At 41.8% G+C, this 25,583-nt stretch overlaps 1 protein-coding gene across 2 annotated transcripts in view; it reads left to right on the top strand.

The window, feature by feature from the left end:
• The first annotated feature begins 504 nt into the window (after positions 1 to 504).
• OMD (osteomodulin) overlaps positions 505 to 25,583 on the top strand; it is a 56,666-nt gene continuing 31,587 nt past the window's right edge. The window contains exon 1 of one of the 2 annotated variants that reach the window (XM_069206677.1): positions 505 to 591. The gene's annotated coding sequence lies outside the window, so the exon portion shown is untranslated. Of the gene's footprint in view, positions 592 to 20,691; positions 21,030 to 25,583 lie in introns of those variants that run through there. The other variant, XM_069206676.1, reaches the window with a different exon arrangement.

The raw sequence follows: 25,583 nt of genomic DNA, 5'->3' as shown, positions 1-25,583 counted from the left end.
ATGAACTGTATCGTCAAGTTGCTGAGCTAATCGCGTCACAGATAATACGATTCTTGAGCCACGCACGTGAAATAGATGAAACACATACACCGTCAATTAAGGTATTAATCCTGATTAATAAGTGTTACCATATACATAATTGTTAGCGTTCCGCTTCGAGGTCTGATTCGAGCATCTGGTTGTGGTTTGAATAAACCAATTGCCAACCCACGTGGCCCGGCTGCTCTTGAAATGCATGTTCATGTGGTCGCTGGTCTGTCTGTGGGGGAGTTCCAGTGAATCACAATTGCTCTTTTTTGCTAGGAGTGCGGTCAAATATATAAATGTGCCTGCGAGGTCTATTAGCTTTTGTTCTAGGCGTGGGTCCCACGCAGTGCCTACTTGTGAGGCTAGGTATTCGCTCAAGTGTGTTTACCCAGTATTCTCGTACCACCGGACATGCGCAGATCATGTGATAAAAAGGAGTATTTCGACCATAGATATAGGAAATGCATGCGATGCTTGGGTAAACGTGCAATGTGTTCGTGTATGGGTTCCTCCTGTTCCGGCAGATGGATGAACGGAATCCGTTTAAACTCGGTATTTCTTGAGGTATGGAATGAATATCTGAGGGCAGTGGTTCATTCCTTGTCTTCAAATCCCCTACCTAGGTCTTCCCCTCTCTTGTTTTTAAGTGTTCTGTATAATGTTGTCACCATATGGCGCTGTCCTCTCTGTATAAGTAAGGTCTGCCTCTGGTCCATTTATAGAGTTCCCCCAGAATTGCATGGCTGCTTTATGAATGCGGGGTGTGTTAAGAATTGCTCTTGTCGAATCCCCCATTCCGCGGTAATATCAGAGAGCTAGCTAAGAGATTAACTTTGGCTCTCTCCCATGTGGTACAGTTGAATGTGTGTTTGATGCATTCATGTCGTATCAAGCACCATGGAATACAACTCTGGGGAGTACTGTTTCTTCTGTGCAGTTCTCTGTAGTTATGCCGTGAACCAACTGTGTTTGGCAGCGTGCAACAGCCTACATTTTGCTCGCGTGTGCAGGTTAATGGAAAATAAAAAGCCAGCTATTGGGATACTGACTAGTGCTAACTGCACTCATCTACTTTTGACGTGCCTGCCTAAAATAACCATGGTGTTTAAATCATGAAAAAGGGGCTTTGTGGTTAATATTGGGATATTTGTGTAGAAGCGCAACTTGTGTGGTGGCAACATCATTTTACAATGCTATTAGGCAAAGCTTAAGCAAAAATTATGTCAAGATTTGTTTCGTTTTTAAACTAATTTACTTCTAAATCTTACAGTTCCATCATTTTACATCTAACTTTTTCCATTTTTGTATTAACCCAAGAAGTCTTAAATCTCTCTTTCTTTCTAACTGAATTGTATTCAGAGTAAGTTTTCTAAATTTCAGGGCTGTCAGGTCCTGAAAACGGTGGAACAGCTGTGGTATATTTCAGTGTATAGATGCGAAGCCTCATTCTGACATAGCTCACATTTATCTTCCTTACTTTGTGCTGCATAATTTGTTCGTTTAGGTTGAGTAGGCGAGCTGATTCACTCAGCAGGAAGTTTGTCTCTGTAACTGACCTGTTGTTGTAGTTAGTTGTTTCTTCTCTTGATGTGTTCTTAGATTTATTTATAAGTTATGACCCCCCACCCAGCAGGTATTTGAGAGTCAGCCTGAGAAGTCATATTTCAGAGAATTTGGTTATCACCAATTCTTTGGTAAAAGATCACATGACATATCTATGACATTATCTTGCGAAGTTATTGGATTTAGTGGAGTTATCTTCTGATGCAGTTCTAGTCTACTTCTAGTCTAATTTACAACTAGGGTTGGGCGGTGAACTCTGCTCCACTGGCGGAGTTCACAGAGTTTTTGCACTCCACGCTCCAAGCATAATGCGGAGTTCAGAAAAAAAGAGCTCTGCCAGCAGAGCGGAGTTCACTGTTGCACCAGGGGTGCCTTCTGGGCTGTACACTGTACTACTGCATCACCACCACCTATTCCCCACCCTCCCTCCTGCTGCTGTTACCACCACTCTTGCTCCCCCTCCAGGGCCATCACATGCCTCAGACCTGCTGCAACTACTACTAGCTGGTGAGTGACGCAGGGGGATTAGGGGACCACTAGCTAAGGCTTTGCTCTCTGCAGGTCGGCATCAAGCTGCTGCTGAGCGCCTGCACGGGCACCAGCTCTGTTTGCAAGCCTCCCTCCTTTCACTGTCCTCAGCAATCTGGTAAAGGGGGGGCTAGGGATGGAGAGAGGCAGGTCGCTGACAATGGGGACTTTGGACGCAGACAGCATTCAGACCCTGGTGTAGCTTTCTCTTCTATGTGCACACGGGGCGTGCACTAGGTATGGACAGTATTTGAATATGAGGGGGGGGGGAGTGTCTGTGCTCGTAAAAAAGGGAAACTTGCAGTCAGAACTCTACTTGAAAAGAACCAGTCTCCCCAGGTTCCCAGAGAAAGGAAGTGGTGTTATGGGCTTCACTCCTGTGGCCAGCAGGGAGAGCTGGAGGCCAGGTGATCATCAGCTGCTCAGGACCGGGTGACATTCTGCCGCGCACAGAACTCCACAGAATTTCACTGAGTTTTTAGATATCTCCATGGAATTCACAGAGTAGAACTCTGCGAGATCCGCCAACCCCTATTCACAACTACTCACATTATTATACTTCTTTTTTACCTTTGGTGATATCCCTGAGTTTATAGTGTTTTGGGTTGTATCCCACCAGAGAAGTTAATAGGATCACTTTGAAATACCTTAGTGACAAAAGTTATGTTAATTTTTTCATATTTTTCAATGTTTTGTACCACTCCATCGTTGAGATTCATTGCATTAGTTTACATAAACCTAAGGGCCTTTTTATGGTTTCGCAGTTTGGGAGTAGAACCCTGAACCAACAGCCTTCCTGTCCCACCAAGCCCATGGCTCCTTGCCCCATTTAGAAGTGGAGAAGTGCTGGGTTACCACTGGCAAAGCCTCGGTTGGCCTAGCCGAAGGTAACGCCAGACCCATCCCTCCATCTGTCACAGGATTGCAGGGTGATAGTGGCTGTCACCCTGGCAGTCAGTTTGCTGGGAAAGTACTTGAAATATCTCAGTAGCGCACCAAACCTTACGTCTTGGGAAGAGTGATGCCAGGAGGCTGCTTACTTCACAGCACAGATCCATGCTAAGCAGATGGGGATCTCTAAATAAGGAGGAAGTCTCTCCACAAGGGCAGCGGAGGCCTTGGACTCTGTTTCCATAGCAGATCTGTGGACCACCTGCTAAGATCTAAATTACCCTGTAAATGTTTTATATAGAAAAAGGAGATAAAAGAAGAAAGTGCATCATAACAAGGAAAACAATTGATCGGTAAAAAGCAATGAAGATTATCTGTGGCATCTTCAAATAGAGGGAGGAATCTTAAAATAGGGGATTTAGCTGGGTTTCTATAACATTTATGTGAAAGGTGAACCTCCCATCAACAGTGGGAATCTCCTGAATAAATTGGTCAGAGAATATTGGTTTACTGCTATCTGTCTTTCTAGGAAACTTAGCTGTGAGAGTGTCTGAATTTGTAGAGATCAGTGCTGTTTTGTTACCTCAAGGCTTTGTGCTTCTGGTTCTTATTAAACATTATAAAAATCTTTGGTGGGGTTTCTTAATTTTCTTCATTTTCTACACCCTTCAGCTTTAAGACTTCATCTACTATCATGTCTGCTGAATCTGCCATTTATGTATGAGGCCTGACCTCATAGTTGACATTTCCATTTCTGATTAGTTTTCTCCACATTACCTTTATCACTTGAATCTGTTTCATTATTCTCTACAGACTCTAATAATACTCTGGTCAGGAGAGGTCCTTGAGTTTGATTACCATTCAAGGAAGCTAGCTTTTGAGCAGAAGCCCAAATAAATCAATACAATTATGCAGAAAGGTAAACCTACTGCACACTTTGCCACCCTGAAGTGCCGATTAACTGAACCAAAACATATTATTTGTAGTCCTTTGGTCCAATACTTTGTTTAGATTGGAAGCCATCTTCACTAAATGCAATAATAGTTTAAACAAGTATCTTCAGTGCATCAGAGACTGATCAGGTTTTAAAATGATAACAGAATGTGGTGTTTGTGATGTCCTTGGGAGAACAAAAATGTTCTCCCAAGGATGAATGATTTGTGATGAATGTTGGGGTTTCATTGTAATTGACAAAATATCTTTAATTCTGAGCAAAGTACTTAAACAGTCCAAGAATCTGAGATTTTATTGATTTGAAAACACTTGTCTAGCTGCTCCTCTGAAACATGAATTCAATCACTTTCAAAATGTATAAGAGCTTTCTCGAGACGTGCAAGAGCTAGTGTTTTTTTTATTAGGGTTGCCTCCAATGAGGGCTCTGCTACATTCATCCATTTGTAACAAACATATTGACTAATGTGGTTTTTCAAAAAGCTTTTAGTGTTTTTCGTCCAGGAGTTTTCCCCGATCTTCATGAATACTAATAGAGCCTTGTCTTGGCTACCCCTATTTCGGAAAACACTTGGTGATCATATTAATGTACTAGCAAAAAATAATTATATCATAAAGCAAGTACATTTTGCTAAAATTAGCTTTGTTATTCTAACTTGCTGTGTCTTATGCCTCATGGTGGACTTTGAGCAGCTGTCTCCAGGGCGTCAACATAGTGGCTGCTAATACATCATAATTCACAGTTCCATCTCCTGGGCCATCTTACAGGATTCTAGCTCCTATGTTTGTGCCAGCACAGATCTCTGGAGTGAGGTGCCAATATAGGTTTAGAGTTGTCAATCTATGCAGACACTTGAATGCATCTCGACCATTTGACGCTACTTTGGTCTCTAACAGTGCTTGTCGTCACCCATAATTTCTGGCAATATTTCTGAGAATTGTTCTTGCTTTATCCCATGCCAGTGAATGTGTGTCTTCCAAGATGGCTTCTGTCCAAACTTTCTCAGATATAACAGGAAGTGACACATTTAGCTGTTTGCAAGCTGTTATGCCATTCCCCAATGTAAGAAGCATAGTTACTTCTTAATTTATCATGGCTGCCTAATTTCCTAAGTGTCATTTCCTGTTCTCTCTCACACCCACTTCTTGTCTTACCCTTTATAAGGAGCTGGCCTCTCAGTATCATGCGTGGGAAACGCTCTGCAAGCTTTTTGTCGGGGAGTTATGGACTGCTGGTAGTTGATGTTTGCCCATTATTTTTTCTTCTGTGGTTTTCCTAGATCGTGGATTTTATCTTCAGCTCCTGTTTGTGGTTGACTGTTCCTACTGGATCCAATCCTTAATTGATCTGGTTCAGATTTTGTGAGTGCCAGGATCCTTCATCAGTTGTCCATATTGGAATTTCCTGCCTGTGAGGAGGTTTTTCATGCTGTTAAGCTTTTACTTGTTATTTGTGAACAGAGAAACCTGTACTTCCACGTGATAATCCAAGGTGTACAACATTAGAGTGGCACCAGGAATAAGTCACCCTTACTTCTGGCAGCTTCAACAAGTGAAGAAAGTGAGGCCCCAGTGTCCAGCAATTGACACTGTGTCCAGCATTATGTACTCATTAGAGTCTGAATAGACATTGCCATACACATAAAGAGACTCCAGCCTGCATCCTCCTGCCTTACAGCCGAAGTGATGCACTGTGCTTAACCTTTGCACTAAGCCCTTCATATCACCTTTTACATCACTAGTCACATCACTCCTGGATTACTTTTGAACATTATATTGGTTTAAAGCAATGAATAAACACCTTGCTCTAGTCACCACCATGTCTACAAGCTCCACCACTCCACATTGAGAGGGAAAAGGACAAGATGTGGGGAGTATAGCAAAAACACCAGGATTCAAAAATGTAAGCCTTGCAGAAGTAGTAGGCACAAGGTAAAATTGGAAGGTATTCAACACCAAGGACAAACAAATAGATGATCATAGAAGGTCCCTGGAGCTGGATATTTAACAAATGTAAGCATTTGTCAATAGCATCTTTCTCTAGATACAGTCCCTCCTCTCTGCATGCTTCCTGGCTCCAAACAGAAAGGAACAAAGACTGTGCGGGTAGTCCCAGAGAGAGCACTAGGATGTAGGAAGCAGACAGCAGGGTGCTGTGAGGAACATTTTCTGTGTGAAAGACAGCTGTGAGATTGGAAGTGAGACTCCTCTTTTTTTCTCAACCTGAAACACTGACGAGAAAGAAAGTCACTTACATGGATAGATCCATAGTATGTGCTATGGAAGGGACCAATGAAGAAGAAGTGGAAAAGAGCAGCAGCTGGAATTAGGTCCTAACTGTTATTGGAGGTGTCTTGCTCATTGTGTTGAGTCACCTTTACACATACCTACCTTAGACAGGTGGGTTGGTTTTCTGCGCATGGTGTATGCGGATATTGGGTGGATTTCAACTTTCCATTTCTTCTTTCCCCTCATCTGCCTATGGCCCTTTGGGCAATTGAGTTTAGTATAACTTCTTAAACCTAGTCAGCTTGAAATGTTGATTTTTTGGGGGGTGTTGTTTAACTGCCTCTAGACAATATACCAGTAAGCTAGGGCTTATTTTCTTTTGATGTTGAATGAGACGGGCCTTGTAGCAGCCCAAACTGACATATTTTGTAATAAAAAGAATATTTAAGGAAATTAAACACCTAATTTAGTTGGATGCACCTTGCTTACACTGATAGCCAAGAACCGCAGTTAAGAAGTTCGAAGAAGTAGGTATTCTCTCCAGCAATGAAAACAGTGACTCCTTTCATTTATAGGTATTGTATGGTATTCAGCAGTTTGTCTTGCACGAGTTAAATACAACTCTAAGCTTCTCTATGTTTTCGGTTGTTACTAATTTCAGAGGCAGTCCGTTGTTAAGATGCCTGAGTTGCAGACCTTACGTTGTTTTGTATTAACCATCTTTTTTTCTTTAGGTTTAGATATGATAGGCAGGTCAGCAGCCTTTGATGAATGAAAACATAGGAGTCTGGTATCAGCCTTCTAATGTGAATATACAGTACTGAAGTAAATGACATGTGTTCCTGGCATGATTGCATTCAGTCCACTCACTTTTCAACATCTCCTTATTTAGAAACAAAAGTTTTCCTAAATTATAAGGCGCATGTGAGATGCCTTTCTGTGAACTGGAGTCGCTCTGAAAAGAGACCCTGACAGAAAAGATAAAATGGTATATTCTATGTTCTAAGTTCATATTTAAAAGCATTTCACTCTCTCATTACTCATAATGCTTGCCAGGAACATATTTTAACTCAGCTTCACCCTTTCATTCCAAAGGCTGTATTTAGATTTCATGCTTGCACAGAACTGATATCTTCTGCTTGAAATTAAGGGACATTTTGAGACAGCAGAGACAAATGTAATGACAAAGACAGTAGCCTGGTGAGGGTAGCATCGTCTGGAAGGTGGCGCATCCAAGATGGAAGGCAGTGAAATGGGGGTTAGAGAATGTATGTAAACAAGCATTTTTGTTTCTGTGTCTCGCCTGTAAAGATTTTGGTCTGAAGGCAGCACTTAACACTGACTGGATGTATTGTGGCCAAGAGTTCACTCAGTGCAGTCTGAGCCATGAAAAGAGTGAAAGGGCCCTCTTCAACAAGAGAGAGTTCACATCTCCATTTTAAATAATTTTTGCCTAAATGGACGAAGTCGATGACGCTGCGCCACTCAATCCTCACTTGGCAGCAGCGGCTCTCACAGTGGCCAATTCCAAGGGCGCTGCCATTCTGCCCTTTGTCCCTGATCCAGTTCAGTTTGCTGTATCTTTCCCCAAAATAGCAAAGGTGGACGAGCTACAGACATAGAGGTGCGGTTGTGGCAGATGATAAAGCACGGAAGGGGCAGACTATGTAAACTGCCCTCCTCATCATCGGTGACAGGCCCCCAGAATGGTCTATTTTCTTAACCACCCAACCTGTTCGCATTTTTCTACAATATGTATATTGTAGCAAATGAGGTTTGTTAAGTGATGGAGCTCTAAATCGCCTCATATGTTTGTATGATACTGTTATTGAATGTCATTTGCATGTGCTTTTGAGAGAATGTAGTGGAAAGTAGGGACGCGATTGACTCTTTTTTATTTTAAATAGATTTATATATACCAGTTTTTGCTCGTGATGGCGGAATTGCAGGCAATGTTCACTGAATGTCACCCATAGGTTTTTTAACCCTGGGTGGCCAGTAGCTATATATATCACGTGGGTGAAATCAGTTATAGTAGCCCACTCATCAGACCTACCAGTACTTTGTGGTCAGTTAGCTGTAGAGCCAGCTCAGAATGTAGGACAAGGTATTGCTACTGCGATATAGATAATATACAAAACGTTTAGTGTATTTTTCTGACTTTATATATCTTTGAAATGTAACATCCGAAAAGGCAATTCAGGCATTTTGATGGCGTTATCAAGGCCAGATCAGGCCACATCCTTGTTTAATAGGAGGCCACTGGCCAGATTACGTAGCTTTTTTGTGCTCGTAAATGACCTGATTCGCAGAATTGGGCCGTTTGCAACCGCAAAAAGTCTTTTTCTATGTACAAACCCAATTTTGCAATTCGGTAATCAATTACCAAATCGCAAGATGGGTTTGAGAGTCAGTATTAGGAAGGGCGTGTTTAGGGCATCCCCTCCTAAAAGAGACTGGTGGGGATGTAAGAATGTTTTGCAACCGAAATGCGGTTGCAAATCATCCAACTTTAGGTGCGTGGCAACCCAACGCAAATGGGAAGGGGTCCCAAGGAACCCCCTCCTCTTTGTGAATGTGGGTGCAAATATTTTCAAGAGCAGGCAGTGGTCCTACGGACAGACACTGCCTACTCAAAAAATGAAAAGATAACTTTTCATTTTTGTTTTTTAAAATGCTTAAAGGGAAACGGGATGCATTTAAAAGAAAGTTGCTTTATTTAAAAGCAAACACACTCATGGTGGTCTGCTGTCCCCGGCAGGCCACCATCCCTGTGTTTTTAGCCATTCCCAGTGGGTCGTAAATTGCAACCTACCTCATGAATAACAATGAGGTAGGTCTATTGCGACCCATTGGGAATAGCACACAGTGTAAAGCACACTGTTGTACATAGCTGTTTGCGGTTTCCTAATAGTGAATGGCAAAAATTTGCTATTGGTAAATCACAATCCCAAAGCTACGTACATCTGGCCCCATAATTCTTGAGCAGAGTTTCCCTATCACATTACTGAACACACACACACACAAGCACACACACTCATCAGTCGCTAAACTAAACAGTACACAGTGATTTTCTTTCTCTTCTATTTAATGGGTCTGATGACTTAATAGACTAATGCATTCTACTACATGACTGGTCTAATTGACAAGAGTATCTAGTCACTGTAACTCACAATTGTCAATACCTCTCCAACGTCACCAGTTGATATATCATTTGGTCACTTTTCATGATATTAACATATATGACCTGATTCACAATGGTAAACGTACATGTTTGTGTAAGTTTACACTTGCTGGAGTAACTTTACTACTGTTTTTAAGAATAACATAACACCCCAGATATTATTCATAAAAAAATCATGAATACTGAAAATTCTATCTTTTTTCAATAACACATTTAACTGATGTTGTGACTGAGTTTACGCCCTACAGATGGAAGTAACCAAAACTATAATATCCGAGATGACAATATAAAAAAGTGGCAAGTTTTTATTATGGAGATAAAAAAAACTTACTTAGTCTCTTCCCAAAAATAAATACTTGCAAGATTGGGACCGTCTGCATATGTGTACCTTTGTGGGCATTCTCAAACTTTGATCTGACCCTTTACAACCACAAATGATACTGTAGCCAAGCAGTGGAGTAACACCCCTACCACGATGGGAAGGGAAATATACCACTCCTACATTTTGTGGGAGTGCAGAGAAAAACTTTCTCTGTGGGAAAAAGATTTTCCTCGGAGAGGAAAAGAAAAACATGTGTGGATTTATGGGCTTCATCCTCTCACTGTGAAATTCTACCATATGTAGATGTTTCACAGGTAGAATAGGCCCCCACAGGAGATGTCGTCTGAGATTCTCAGAAGTATATTGGGAAACCTGTGCTTGGCCTGGTTTTCCAGATGCAATTTGGGAATGTTTCGGAATAGAATACAACATGCAATTGTGCTCAGACAGACAAATAAATCCCTCCTACCAATCCGGACAAGGGTTCATCTATGGCGTGGGTCTGTCCTTTTTCTGTGACTTCTATTCTTTTGTCTGTTCTCACCTGTGCAGGGGTTTTAAAACTGATGTGGTGAGTTGAATAGTCAAAGAAGCTTTAATCAATTTAATTTAAAAACAATTATACAAGCATATTATAAAACACGTATAATTATCATCATACATAAAAATCTGGGGGGAGAACATGGCGGCCGGCATGGAGGCAGGTCACCAGAGCCCTGCAAGTAGGGTTCCCGGTCAGCGCTTGTGAAGCTGAAAATTACGAATGTGTCGACCTACCTGCTGTAAGGAAAGCGGTGACAGGCCTGGAGGAGCTGCGGGCTGGTTGCACTCACCCTGGAGCTGCGGAGAAGTCGCTTGGCTGTCTTGTGTCTTCCCCTTCGAGGAAGCTGCGGCGTGGCAGCATCAGCACAAGCAGCATAGGTGGCGTGGTGGACAAGCCAGGAAAGACTGCAGTGGTGAAGGAAGACTCTGCACGCCAGTTGTGAACACAATCAAAGATTCAAGCATAGCAATCCTGTTTGCAGAGTACAGAGGGAAAGAAGCAAAGAGGAAATAGATGCTCCGTGGGTAGGTTTACGGAGTGTTCAGCAGTAGCGGCAGGCAGTCATCAGAGGAGCCTGGGAGGGAGAAGTGATAAAACCTCCCCAGTGTTTGTTGGTCAAGGGGGGCAAATAACAGTTCAAGTGGACGATGACATACAACCACTATCTGGGCGGAGGGCAGTAAATTATTAAATGAAGACAGGGAAAGCAAGAAAATCATCTAAAAAGACCCCTATCTCCAGCAGAATTCATATTTTACAGTTCTTCCCTCGGTGGGGTGCCCCATTGGACCCTCCAAGTCAGCTAACTCAATGGAGGGTTCATCGGCAAAGGAAGCCCTCCCTCTTGTTACAAGGGAAGCAGAGTCAGGTATAGTGGAACATGGCGGAGAGGAGAGGGAGGGTGGCAAGAGAACCCAAAAAGAGTATTATACTAGTAACACATTTGGCGAAATTTCCAGATGGCCAATTGATGTATGATGAGGTAGTCTCACATACTGGGGACATTACATGGAGTGTTGAGACCCAGAAGGAAAGTGAGGCACAGGAGCAAAGGAAGGCATCTTTGGGGGCGGAAACTCTGGCTACTTATTCAAATACCCCTATAGAGGCAATTATTATTTCACTGTCCGAGGAGATTAAGAAAAGGCTTTGCAGTATCCGAAGCAAACCAAGTAAATATTAGAGGGGCCTGTGAAACATTGGAAAAAAAGTTTGATGCGCTGGCAATGAGAAACCAGGTGCTAGAGGAGTCGGTAGAAGGCCTGAAGGAAGATAAAAGTAAAAATAAGCAGGAAATTGGGCAGCTGAAAGCTAATGAACAAGAAATTATGGATAAACTAGAACGATTAGAGAATGCTGCAAGGAGAAATAGGCTATGAATCTTGAATGTTCCCGACAGGGTGGAGGCGATGATATTAAGGCATTTATAGCTACTCTTATTAAAGGTGCATTGTAGGTGGAAGAAAGCGAGGAGGCTATTACGGTGGATATCCAGAGGATTCATAGAGACCCTTCTAAGAGAGATCCTAGTAAAAAGAAGCCACGCAAAATCTTGATACATTTTCAGACTTATGCTCTAATGGAGAAGATTCTGCTTGAAGCTCTAAAAATAAAATCATTAAAAGGTCAAGGCTTCTCTTTTTAAGTTAGACTACTTTGAATAGACAGTGGGAGTTAGGGAAACATTTGGAGGTCTTTAAGAGTCTAGGTATCTCAGCTCAGGTTACATTTCCAGCCTTTCTGCGAGTGATGTACAATAATAAAATGTATAATTTGAGGGATCAAAAAGTGGCAGATGAGCTAATAAAGTCCATCAGGAATAGGAATCAACAGGTTTAAAAGGTGAGCGCATCTTTATTGACAGGGCACCCCCCCCCCCTCTCAGAGGAGCTTTAAATTTGGGAATACCATCTGGAGCACACAGAGATAGGGATGGGTTCTCCATGTGTACAGGTTCAAGGGTCAGAAGATGGATAGGGAGAGGCAGAGGGAGTGGGAGAGGAGCACAGGGTGGGGAGCATGAGGGAGAAAAAGAAAAAAATCATCTTTCTCCTTACAGACAATAGATGGTATAGTAATGGAGAAATAAATGGGAAAATATGATATAAACCAAGGGGCAGTATTGGGGGTGGCCTCTTATAATTTGGGTCGGTGGGTTATAGTCAAGCTTCAATTGTATGACACTGTGTATACCCTAGTAGGGTTTTATGGCCCAAACTATGATGATATCGACCCAATGAGAAAGACGTTCTCTCGCCTATGGATTTCTCTGATCCAGTCATAATGGCAGGGGACTTCAATGTGATTATAGATAATGATCTGGACAAGTCAATAAAAGCTAGGTTAACAGCTATGCCAAAATCACAATCTTATTTTAAGAGTAGGAAGAAGGAATTTGGTCTGTATGATCTCTGGAGATTGAGAGCAGGGGGACAGCAAGTTTTTCCATTTAGAAATAAAAAGTGTGGCCAGGCTTGCAGAATAGATTACTTTCTTATAGAGCAAGTGTTAGCAGAGTTGGTCGATAAGATAGTATATGTGCCAGCATATCTATCAGATCATTCAGCTGTGATATTGACAGTGAAACTAGATATACAACATGAGGTAAGAAGATGGACATTAGACCACTCTATGCTATTGGAGGGGGATGTGGTGTCACAGCTACGTATGGATACAGAAGAGCTTTTTAGAATTAATCTGGGATCTACCCCTATATATGTGATGTGGGCACTTATAAGGCCTTCCTAAGAGGTAAAATAATAAGTCTTTGCAGTCTCAGAAATAAAAAGTATAGAGAGGATATAAATAGGTTGAAGGTGGAGATGGCTGAATGTGAGCATTCAATAAAAGATGGGACAGATCGTTTAGACAAAATAGCCGGTAGGATGAAGTAGTTGAAATTACAATTAGAGGAAGTATTGCAGGGGAGACTAAAGAAAAATGGGAAGTCAATAAATTGTCCCACTTTGAATATGGTGAGAGTGCGGGGAAACTGCTAGCATGGAAAGCTAGAACTGAATAAACTAAAAATACTATCAAAGAGATTAGATGTGAGCAAATGGGGGAAAGGTGGTCAAGTAGTGCGGATATAGGCAAGGCCTTTCAGGTTTTTTTCACAGAACTTTATACTGAGGATAAGATGGTAACAAGGGAAGAGGTGAGAAATTGGATGAGTGTAGATGAGACATCCAGATTAACAGCAAAGGAGAAGATATTTAAGAGTAAAAACATTTCACAAGGGGAAAGTAGGGCAGCACTTAAAGCAGGCAAGGAAGGTAAAGCTGCTGGGGCGGATGGTATTCCAATAGAGCTACATAAGGTATTGGGGAAATCTAAAGTCCCAGTTATGTCAGTCTTGTTTGGAGAGATTTATGAGAAGGGGTTGGCACTATCAGCATCGTGGAACGATGCAGTAATAACTTTGGTTTTAAAACCAAGCAAAAATCTGACAAGATATGAATCTTATAGTCTGATTTCTCTTTTGAAAAGCGATTATAAGCTGTTTGCTAAAGTGCTTGCAGACATAACAAATGGCGTAGTGGCTGGACTCTTGCATGAAGATCAAAAAGGATTTCAATTTACGGCCTTCCTCTCGCTATAAACACACTGGATGCCATGAAGGCATTTGATAGAGTTAACTGGTTTTATCTACTTTCTATTCTAAGTGATTATGGATTTGGTGACACCTTCTGTAGGATGGTGGGTCTTCTCTATCAGGCTCCTTCAGCTAGGGTACTGGTTAATGGGAGGCTAACACCTTCTTTTGAAATAACTAGAGGTACGAGGCAGGGTTACCCACTATCTCCACTATTGTTTAACCTATATATTGAGCCCTTTGCTAGGAGATTAAGACAGGACCAAAGAATCTCTCTGTTTCTATGCTATGGACAGGAGAAAAAGGTCTCACTGTACGCAGATGATTTGATGATTTATACTTTGGACCTATAAAGAACTTTACGGGTAGTTTCGGAGATCTCTGCTGATTTTGGGAAGGTGTCGGGCTCTTAGGTTAATCCAGAGAAAACAGAGATTATGGTGTGGAATAAGAAGAGGGAAAGTTTGCTAATAAAAACTGAAATTACATATTTGGGCTTAAAGATTGTACAAGACATTAAGCTGATATCAACAGTCAACTTAAAAAAAGTGTGGTTAGAATGTAATATTCTGATGCAGGGTGGTTACACCTACCATTGTCACTTCTTGGAAGGGTCAGTCTGATTAAAATGGTGATTTTGCCCAAGGTTAGTTATTTGTTTAACACAATTCCTCTGCAAATGGACGGGAAGATACTAGCTAAAATCCAGCAGGATATTAACTCATGTATATGGGTGCAGAAAAGAGTTAGATTAACATGGAAGAAGCTGCGTAGAAGAAGGGAGAAGGGGGGGCCTTGCATTGCCTGTTAGTCAGTATTATGCTTGGGCCTTCCAGCTTAAGAATGCAAGGATGCATTTTTCCTCGCCTCACTTGACAGACCTTGGCTGTATGTTTAAAGCTATGTTAAGTGGTGTGAAGGGGGCAGCGAATCACTTTTTGTTTAACTATGGTGATCCCAAGTATTTCAAGAAAATAAGATGAAAAGTGATGCAAGATATGGCAAAGACTTGGTACAGTATGCGGATAACAATTAAGGGAGAATATTAAAGCTACTGTGCACCCATTTGGGTCTCTCCAGGTACACCAGAGGGTCTTGAGGATATATTAGCCAGTCCAATTAAGAATGCAGGATGTAGCTAATGGGGGGTCTCTTTAAAGAAGGCAGGTTACTCCCGTGGGATGAAATCTCTGCGGAGACGGGGGGAAGTGTCCAGATTAAAGTATATACAGATTAACGGGTGGACACAGAAGAGTCAAAAGATTATTGGTCAGAAGAACCAGTTGGAGGAGAAGATAATGAAGGGATTACCCCCCAAAAAAGAAGTGGATACATGGTATTGGGAAATTATGGAGTTGGCAGATGGAGAATTCAGACTGGCAGAGGACTTGTGGGGGAGTAGTATGCTGGGTGTACAATTGCAAGAAATATGGCAAATTTCTATGCATGTTTTATAAGCGGTGGTTAAAGCAGCCACTTATAGAAGAAATCATCTGTTCTTATATGTCTCCCTATAAATTGTCATAAATGAGGGAAGGAGAAGAGGTCAAATGTGGAAAGTGTGGCCTAGCAAAAGCTACGGACGTACATATGTTCATGGAATGCCCATAGTACACTTTTTTTTTGGGGGGGGGAGTAAAGGAAATGATTTCGGAAGTTATCGGGTGAGTGTCAATACAAGTCTCTCCCTAGTAATTTTTGTAGTTTTGGATGGAGGAGGAGTAGTGAAGAATAATGTGCAGAAGTTGCTATTCTACGCCATGCTCTTGGCTAGGAGAGAGTTATGTAAGAAATGGGTATGCAACACACCCCCTTCATATGCAGTCTGGTTGGATGAGCTGGTGTAAGTGTCAAGAAAGGGTATGTCAAGAGGGATCACAAGAGCTAAGAAATGTTGGTTGCCCTTTGTTGAATGGTTAAGAAGGAACAGAGCATAGGTACATGGTCGATGATTTGTCCAATGATTATATATTTTCCCCACTCTTGAAGCTGTGTGGGAGTTTCATTTCCCTTCCCCCCATATTTCTGAGAGAGAGGAATGGCCCCTTTGGTAAAGGTCTGAATTCAGAATGAGAGGGTGTAAAATAAATCAGCGCGGAGAAGACCTGGAGCCTAAGGTGAATGAGGACCAAAAAAAACATACATAAATAAAATCCTAAAACCACATATACATAAAATACATTGCAGACTTCACATGCTAATAATAGTTGCAGATAAGAGAGTAATACTGCTCATCCTGAACAGAGTTGCAAGCTTTAAACATCTTCCTGCGATTAATCACAACCCATAAAAAAAATTGACATAACATTACAGATAAGAAGAGAAGGTAAAGTTTGTAAAAACAAATATGCAGGCCAACATTGTACAAAACTGTAGACCTTTAACAGTGGAATAATTAAACGCCTCCTCTGGTCTTTATAAAATTTACCAAAAAATAATATTTTGTATAGTGCTTTGGGTTGATACATTGTTAAAGGGACAATTCACTAAAGGTGAAGATCAGTCATTCGCATTGGGTAAACTAGTGAGGTGATGAAATATGCCCATTCTGAAATGAGTTAGCATGAACCTGTGTCTATTGTGTGTAAATTCTAGGTAAGGTTGAATATTAAGCATAACCAACATCTTTCTGTTTTTAAGTATGCTAGGCTTCAGCAGCTCTGTGGGCAACCTTAGGTCTTCAAAAAGTGACATACATTCCACCTTTATTTCCCTTCGACTGATGCGCACCAGGGAGTCAGGCTGATCAAAAAATTCTGAATGCCCAAGATTCCTGGAAAGGTTTTTAAGGTATTCGAATTAAGGGATTTTAAGGGCAAGGGGGGATTTGAGACAGTCCCCGATAAAGTCACGATTAAGCTTGGGGTGCTCTCATGTCTGAATATTATGCTAAAGTAAAATTTGCTGCATCCTAACTGTGTCTGTTATAAATGATATCCCCAATTCAGGAAGGCAGATAACGGTGGAGCTGCTCTTGGGAACTGAGAGGAGGTGCCTTAAAAAGATGTTTTCCACCAGTTGTAGGGTTTGACAATTAATATGCCTCCACACTCCCACCTCGTATAGGGCAGTGGGCAAGCATTTAGCCATAGCATTGCCGCTTTAGGGAGCTTCCTACCCAACTTTCTAAAAAAATTCCACAGGGCTGTCAGAGATTTCATGAGCTGGATCTTTGTCATGTTGATGGCTTGTAGCCATGTACCCTCCTTATCAAACAGAATCCCCATGTACAAGAAGGTTGCAGTAGAGCAGATGTTGGTGTCGCCTATTGATAGGTCGCAGCACTTTGCAAACCTTTCCCCACACTTCATAATAAATATTTTACTTTGATTAAGTAATAGTTTTAAATCTTGCATGAAAGTGACAATATTATCCAGCAAGAGCTGCAGACCCAGTGGGTATGGCCATGAGCACAGCGTGGTCAGCACAGAGGGGGAGCTGAGATCAGGCGATGACCAATTTGGAGAAGATCTCTGCATTTATTTGCTAGAAACCTTTCCACAATTTTAATATATATTGTAAACAAGAAGGGTGCAAGAACACAGCCCAGCCTGACCCCATCTCAATGCTAAAGGTTTGGGTGCATTCTCCCTTAAAAACATACCGTACTCTGGCCCAGCTCCCTGCATACAGTTCCCTAAGAAACTGAACAATAGATGGATCTAGTCATAATGGACCACAGCTTCTGATGGCTGACGCAGTCAAATGCAGAGAATAGATCAACAAGTGCTAAACACATGTTACAGCGCCTGACATGAGTGTACTTCCCAATTAAAAGATTAAGATGTAGTCCCTGTTCAATCATCCCTAACTCAAACCAAAATCCATATTTTAAGTGGCGAGTTTGCTTTCAAAGATGGATGTCCCTATATACTACAGAAATGCCATATCACTCCTCCACCCCTCGCTGGCACTTCTAAAGAGCAGTACACTGGCTGTTCAGCTCGCTACACAGCATTCTGGGAAGAATCACAATAACAGCTTGAAGGAAATCTGGGACAGATCTATCTCTTTAAACTAAGCTTGGCTACTCAAGTCTAGTTGTTTCCCTACAAACTTTAAAAACCCTCTCTGTGTGGAGAAGAGCTAAAGGTCTATGTCCCTCCCATGTCTCATGTGGGAACATCCTGTCAGTTGTTTTCAGAGGTGTATTGCCAATGATTGTATGGGGAATCACAGTACTACTTGTGTGCAAAATCCTATGTGGATCAGAGAGCCAATCTATCTCCCAGCCTCTTCAAGTGTTCACACACATTTGTTATGCACAACCTGCTCAGAGCCATAGTCCAGCTTGACGCAGAAGCATATCTTATTTTAAAAGGCACTGTCAGTAGCAGCTCAAACATTTTAACAAGAGCATACAGTTGGTGAGAATCCTTCGGGGGACTCACTCTTTCCAAAGTTCCAGAACCGGAGATCTGAAGGCAAAAACAACTGGGAGTTTTTATAGGTCAGGATCTGCTACCGTACTCCAGATAAATCAACCTCATACACAAAGAAGCCCCCAATGCCTTTTTGATTTTGCTTCACTAAGCACACCTTAACCCTTAATAAAGATAATGGGCCCTTAGGCTTTGCTCATCTGTGACAATACCATGAAGCAGATTTTAGATGCCACATTCGCATTCTTAGCTCATCTAATCAATTGCGGGTTTGTCTGTTTTGGCCTAGTAAGAGCAATGATTATCCCTTTTCGCAAAATGATACCTCCTGACTTATATCATTCAGCTAACTTTCCTCTATCACAAACCAGTCGTACTACCCTTCCATTTCTTAAGTGTATCAAACAACAACTCCAGATATCAATGGAAGATAATTATTTGTGTGACCCTTTCCAATTATGAGCATAGTGGGGTACTGGGTCAGTGCTGTTGGCCTTCAGAAATGTGCTCTATCTCTATCAGGTGTCAGATTTCAATGGATGCCCTCAAAATGTACCCACTCCACCCCTTTAAGTGTCATAGCCTCACTTCTCCTCACTGAGCCCTTCCCTATTTATTATACATGTGAGTGATTTTTCAGTGCTTATTGCTCACTTTGGCTCTCAGTTTTCTTTACATATGTAGATGTCAGTCACATTTACCTACCAATGGATGCAGCTAGTCCTGCTATATCTAAAACGATCAAAATGAGACATTTCACATCCATGAATAGATGTAAAAGAACATCATGAAATAAACAAGAGTGAAACTGAACATCTCATATGCATAGACAAAAATCTGTGGACTAATGATTGCTGACTAGAGGTAAAACACCAGTTTCCTAAATTCTGATTCAGCCTGGAACTACGGTGCCCAAATTCTGACATTTCTTTTCAATCTCAGATCGGACAGTGAGTAAAGCCTATCAGCATCAACTGATGATACTGTGGCACACAGCAATCATCAGCTGAGGATCCTGTGCCAGGCAGCAATCTCATTCACTGGGACAGAATGAATCTTATCTGGGATTGATATCTGCAAGAGACTATCCCCTGGCCTTCCAGAATGCATGCTTACTTGAGTAGAATACCTACATAAAGCAGCAGCCATAATAGCTCACAGGCCAGCTAGAGGGCCCACATCCTGGCCTGCTCACAGTTTGCCAACTGATAAAACCCAAAGCCCTCTTTGTGTTGTAGAAGTTCCATTTTTAACAATCACTTTGCAAATACTAGTCAATTGCTCTCCTCTGCCAAGAATCTTCTTGAATGGTAGACATTTTTGAAAACCAACACTTGTGGCAGCGCTTTTGTGGTATGGGCCACATTACTCTGAAACTCTCTTCTACTCATTGTGTGCAGCCATGATAATCATCTGACTTTCAGAAGGTGGCTTGAAAACCTGGCTGTTAAGCAATGATTATCATATTTGTTGAGACACAGAAAACAGAAATGTGATTTAGGTTCAGCACAATGCTACAAATCCTTTCAGACACATGCACCCTCTGTACGTGAAATATATAAATAAATAAAGGGGCTAAGAATATTTGATTTTAACTTGAGTGAGTTGATAGCTGTATCTCGATCACTGTCAGGATTCAGTGTGTGAACTGAGACGAGAGGCAGGTGAATCCAGTAAAGTTGAGGCAAGAAGGTAGTTGAACTTGGGAGAATCAAAAGTGACCCTGACTTTGAGATAAGCAGATGCTGGGTGTTGGTTTTCTGGTCTATAGGACCCTAATTATGAAGTTTGGATGAGCATAATCTCTAGCACATGGTAAGGTGGCCATGATCCATTCTGGGAATATTGGAGAATTCCAGGAACTTGATCAACTAAAAGGTTTTGGTACGTAGCCAAAAGCCGGGAGTGTTAACCAGCCCTGAATATGGAAGGCAATGAAAAGGTAGAATCGACGTTGTGCTCTTGGACTGCTGTGGGTTGCAGAGAGAAGGCATAGATTTGTGTGCATTTATTGAACACACTATACTGTGCAACTATCACAATAACATATTAAAATAAATATTGTCACTATCACACCATGGTACCCTGGATCACAACTTGCTATCGAATCAATAACTACTGTCTGATATGAAACGAAGCCAACACAGAATAACACATAGAACACCAATCATGCATTCCGTTCTGTTGGTTATAACATAACTCTATTCTTCAACAGTAAAATATCGCACTCGTGGCAGCTAGGAAATACAATATTTAATCTGATGCATGAAAAAAAATATCTGGTAATAGACAAGAAGAACAAGGGCACCCATCCAAAAACTCTTGTAAGTTAGACAAGAACCAGTCGTCGGGATAATTGTACGAAACATCAATCCGCAACTTGAACAAGTCAGGGTGTATGATGGTTTGAGTAGATCTGGCGTAAGTACAAAAACATAGCCACTTCCTTACAGTTATTTGTAAACCTTCCAAGTTAAAAGAATAACTTGCCAGACCCAGAGCTTAAAATATAAAGAGAAACAAAGTCATCCAAATAGTTTGATCAGAGAGCACGAGAAAAGGAAGGCTCGCTGGTTCGCAGACGTTTTAGCATAATAACAAAACACATAATTTTGCTCTAACCTCAGACTCTCTTGCAGCAAATTATGATTCAGGGTAAGTTTTGCAATGACTCAAAAGGACAGACACAGCCTTGAAGATTAGACACACCCAGACGTTTGAAGAGTTCAGCCATGGCTCTTGGAAACCTGCATTTCATCTAACAGATCTGTCTGCCTGCCATTCGACAACCGGAGGAGCATTCATTCCATCAGGTAGGAAATCACCAACCCATTGATGACTTCAGTTACCCGTAGATTATCTGCTTGCAGAAAGTGTCAATGTCTTGAACAAGATGCTTCTCTCGTCCACATTTGTGGATTGCAAACTATTACAATACTTTTGTAATAAGGACCAAAGAAAGGCAGTGCTTTGCAGCAATTCACTGTTCAATTACCTGGAATGTTAGTGCAGTTTATTATAAAATGAAAGTACACTTTATTTGAAGTTAGAGATTATTTAATTGTATTTGTACAATTTATGCGAAAAATCGTTTTTTGCTACTGTGCTTTTTCAAGGTGCCCCGTTATTGTCACAACTGTAGTGTCGAACCTAAACATAAGGAGTCCCAAGTAGTTGATTCTGTATCTCTTTTTGAAATTTTGCTAATTCTATCAATGGCATTTAGTTTATGGTTTTGCTTCTGAAACGTAACCCTTTACACTACAGCGGTGGCACATTATGGTTTCATGTCTTAATTGGATCGTGGAACTGAAAACTCTATATGCTTGGAAAGACACAAGACATCCCTAGACAACTGGACTTGGGGAACAAAGGAATGCTGTTAGGCTGACACTATGAAATATTGATTAGCAAATTATTAATTGATTTATTGTTTTTTAAAAAGGAAGAGCATGTCAGGACCTTGAATGTGGTACAGAGAAGCATAAATTGTGATGAACACGTCCGAAATTGAGAAATGATAAGTGAGGTGTCAAACAATGATGTCCCAACACTGAATATGTTATAGACAATTACATTTACATGAGGGTGGACACATGAAATGTGCTACAAGGCAGAGGGTCCCTCCCCTCATAACTGCATCGGTAATTCCAATGGAGTAATTTCGCACCAGGCATTACGGATACTGTGGGACTGGTAATTCCAGGATGCAAAATGATCATGTTATTATGATTAGTCCACGTGGAAAGGGGAAAAACACTGGAAATCAGTGTCTGTGTATTCATGTTCTCTCTTGAATATTGAATTTCAGGCCATTTTTCACTGACAGCCCTGCAGAGTATGTCTCCGGAAACACCTACAATGATATCACTTGTTGGACACACATAGATTTTTGTGACAGCTCTTTTTTTACTGCATACTGGTATTTAGTGCCACACAGAATGAGAGCCTTGGTATTGTAAAGGCACATACTGCTTGACTTGTAAAATCAGCCTATTATAATAGTACAAATGTAAATTGTATTCTATAAAACAGAAGAGTTTATGCTCGAAAAAAGTTGAATAAAATATTATGGCCCATATTTATACTTTTTGACGCAAAACTGCGCTAACACAGTTTTGCGTCAAAAAAATTAGCGCCGGCTAACGCCATTCTGAAGCGCCATGCGGGGGCCGTATTTAATCAATGACGTTAGCCGGCGTTAGCCGCCGGCGCCGTCTGGTGTGCGTTAAAAAAAACGACATACACCTGGCAGCGCCGGCGTAGGGGGATATGGGGCTTGGGCATCAAGAAATGGGGCAAGTCAGGTTGAGGCAATTTTTTCGCCTCAACCCGATTTGCGCCATTTTTTTTCACTCCCAACCCCCATAGAAATGACTCCTGTCTTAGCAAAGACAGGAGTCATGCCCCCTTGCCCAATGGCCATGCCCAGGGGACCTATGTCTTATGTGCATCAACATACTGGCCTCGGAGCATAGTGGCATGTAGGGGGGCACAAATCATGCCCCCCTATGCCACAATTTTTTTTTTTTTAAATGACTTACCTGAACTTACCTTAGTGTCCCTGGGATGGGTCCCTCCAGCCTTGGGTGTCCTCCTGGGGTGGGCAAGGGTGACAGGGGGTGTCCCTGGGGGCATGGGAGGGCACCTCTGGGCTCCTTCAGAGCCCACAGGTCCCTTAAGGCCTGCCTTTTGCAGGCGCTAAAAAACGGCGCAAAAGCGGCCGTACGTAATTTTTTTTGACCCGCCCACTCCCGAGCGTGAATTTTGCCCGGGAGTATAAATCCGACGCAGATGCCTCGGAGTCGATTTTTTAGACGGGAACGCCTACCTTGCATATAATTAACGCAAAGTAGGTGTCCACGCTAAAAAATGACGCTAACTCCATGGACTTTGGCGCTAGACGCGTCTAACGCCAAAGTATAAATATGGAGTTAGTTTTGCGTCGGAATTGCTTAAAAAAAAATGACGCAATTCCGGCGCAAACGGAGGATAAATATGCCCCTATGTGTCATATTAGCACTGTTTGCTTTTTGGGACTATCGAGTGTAGATTGCAATGAATTAGGACAGTGAGGTTAGGATTACGAGTTACGAGTAAATATGTGTTGAGATTCCAGGTGTCTGGAATTGCCATTTACAACCCATATCTCCACACATAATTATTCCTATTATAAATTAACCCCGTGGAAATGTGGAATAACAGTGCAGACACAAACAGCCTGATTCAAAACGGTAACTTACACTTTTGAGTAATTTACACTTTGAAGTAAGTTTAGTACTTTTCAGTACTAACAAACTCCAAGTGAAAATTTACTACAAAAGTGTAAATTACAAGTCTTCACCAGCTGTGTAAAGCAATTCTTGTGTGGGTTAGTGGAGTCCCTCTCTAAACCCCTCCCTGGCCATCCTTGAACCCCTTTTACTCCTTACTAATCCCATCCATCCCCTTCCGTAGTAAATATTTTCCCACTCACTTCCTCCAGCCTTTCCCAATTTACTACTAAAATGTATACTTACATGTGCAGACTCCACAATCGGGTGGAGAACTCTGCACACATAAGTAAAGGTAAATGTGCACGTAGTTTGTGAATAGCATTTTGTAGAACTACAAAACGTAGTACAAAGTGCAGTTTGTGAATCAGACACGGACTGTATTCCCTTTTCGAGGGGGCTAACAAACATATTTACCATCTGCTAAAAGAAGGGGACGAGTCTTGCCTACTGCAGCAGCCAAACCTGCATGCAATTTTACCTGTTAAAATTAAAATCCAGTAAAATCAGTTTCAGTTTTCCTACGCCCTGGTAAAAGTGGTGCTAGAACACTGAGCCAGTCCTGATCAGGTGGATCGGAATACCATAGAGGAAATTTAGTTTGAATGACTTTTAATCAGGTCCTAAGATGTTAAGACTGTCAGGAGACCTACACTGGACAGATGGATTTATCAGCTAGAACACTAGGCACAGTAATATCCTAACTATGGAAAGATTTCTTGCAATAATTTGGTTAGGGTGCTAGAGAAGTGAAGAAGGTGTCCTTGAAACATAAGACTTAGCATTAATAAATCCAAAGGGTCCACGTTTTAGCAAGAAGGCATTGCAAAAAGTACTGGTAAATCTGTTTCCTCAAAAAAGTCAGCTCCATGGGCTTTGCCAATGCTTGTCCTCATTTAAAGGTGTTAAACCTGAATGACAGTCTGATGAGAGTATAGTTTTCTAGGACTATTTTTGAAAGTGATATTGTGGTGAAGAATGGTAATGATATTTGTTTGATGAAGACGAGGTGGCAGAGTGAGCTGGGAATGGTCTGTGCACAGGATACATACATTTCACGGCTCTTATGTGCATCAACATACTGGCCTCGGAGCCATTGCAATGGGTCTGTCTAGACAGGAAACTCCCAGTTCCACAGCACCTTCCATTTAGCGTCTTACAACAAAAAACTTGGCTAAACTAGTCTTAGAAGACTAAGGAAAGCAAAGGGGTAGAGCTGATCGTTTGAATACAGAGCTACTGCCTTCAGCTTTAGAATAAACATGGGACAACAACTTCCAGCAAGTTTGCCAACGTTTCTCTAACAGAATCTAGAAACTCCAAGAATCCACATCACTGAAAACAGAGGTGGGTTACTTACTGCTAACTCTCCTCACCAGGGTCTGATCAGCAACCAGTGATCTTCAACCAAGACTGTCACCAGGCGTAGTTGTTTAGATCTCATCCCAAGGAAGAGAGCTCATCAACTGTCCATGAAGGTCATTGGAGATGTCCTTGCACAAAGAAGACACTGCTCAGGAGGAGAGGGGCTGGAAAGGAGCCAAGACATGATGAGCCGAAAGCTGTTACAGCACCCAGGACCTGCATCGTCCGATAAGGGTGAGGCCAAGAGATCAGGAAGGTTCACCTGATGTAACTGAACTCTGTGCCCCCATCATAACGGGGAATAACGGTGAACTAATTTCTACCCAAGTTCTGTTGTGAAGCCAGTCATCAAAACGTATCAAAGAGCTAGAAGAAAGACCACAAGACTTGATGGCTCATTGATATAAATGTGGGAGAGCACCTGTTTTTTTGGGAGCACTGGCAGTCCCTTGCAGCCTCCTAAACTGATACTGACTTCTTTTACCTAATGCTCTGCACCACCTCCACAGTCGGCACTTGCATACAAGTTGGTTGGGCTGGAATGAAGACACAATCCTGTGGGTTTCACTGGTTGTGCTGTGCCACTCTACCAATGACCAAAGAATGCAGATGCTGCCTGTGCTCTGGACAATCAAATGAATAACAAGGTGCTGTGGAAATCAGGAGAATGGTGAAGAGGTTGACCAAAGCCCTTATCCATAGGTATGGGTTAATCACAAGGACTGGTGC

This window comes from Pleurodeles waltl, chromosome 9 (assembly GCF_031143425.1).
Source record: "Pleurodeles waltl isolate 20211129_DDA chromosome 9, aPleWal1.hap1.20221129, whole genome shotgun sequence".
Taxonomy (NCBI): domain Eukaryota; kingdom Metazoa; phylum Chordata; class Amphibia; order Caudata; family Salamandridae; genus Pleurodeles; species Pleurodeles waltl.
This window is presented reverse-complemented; position numbering and strand designations above follow the sequence as displayed.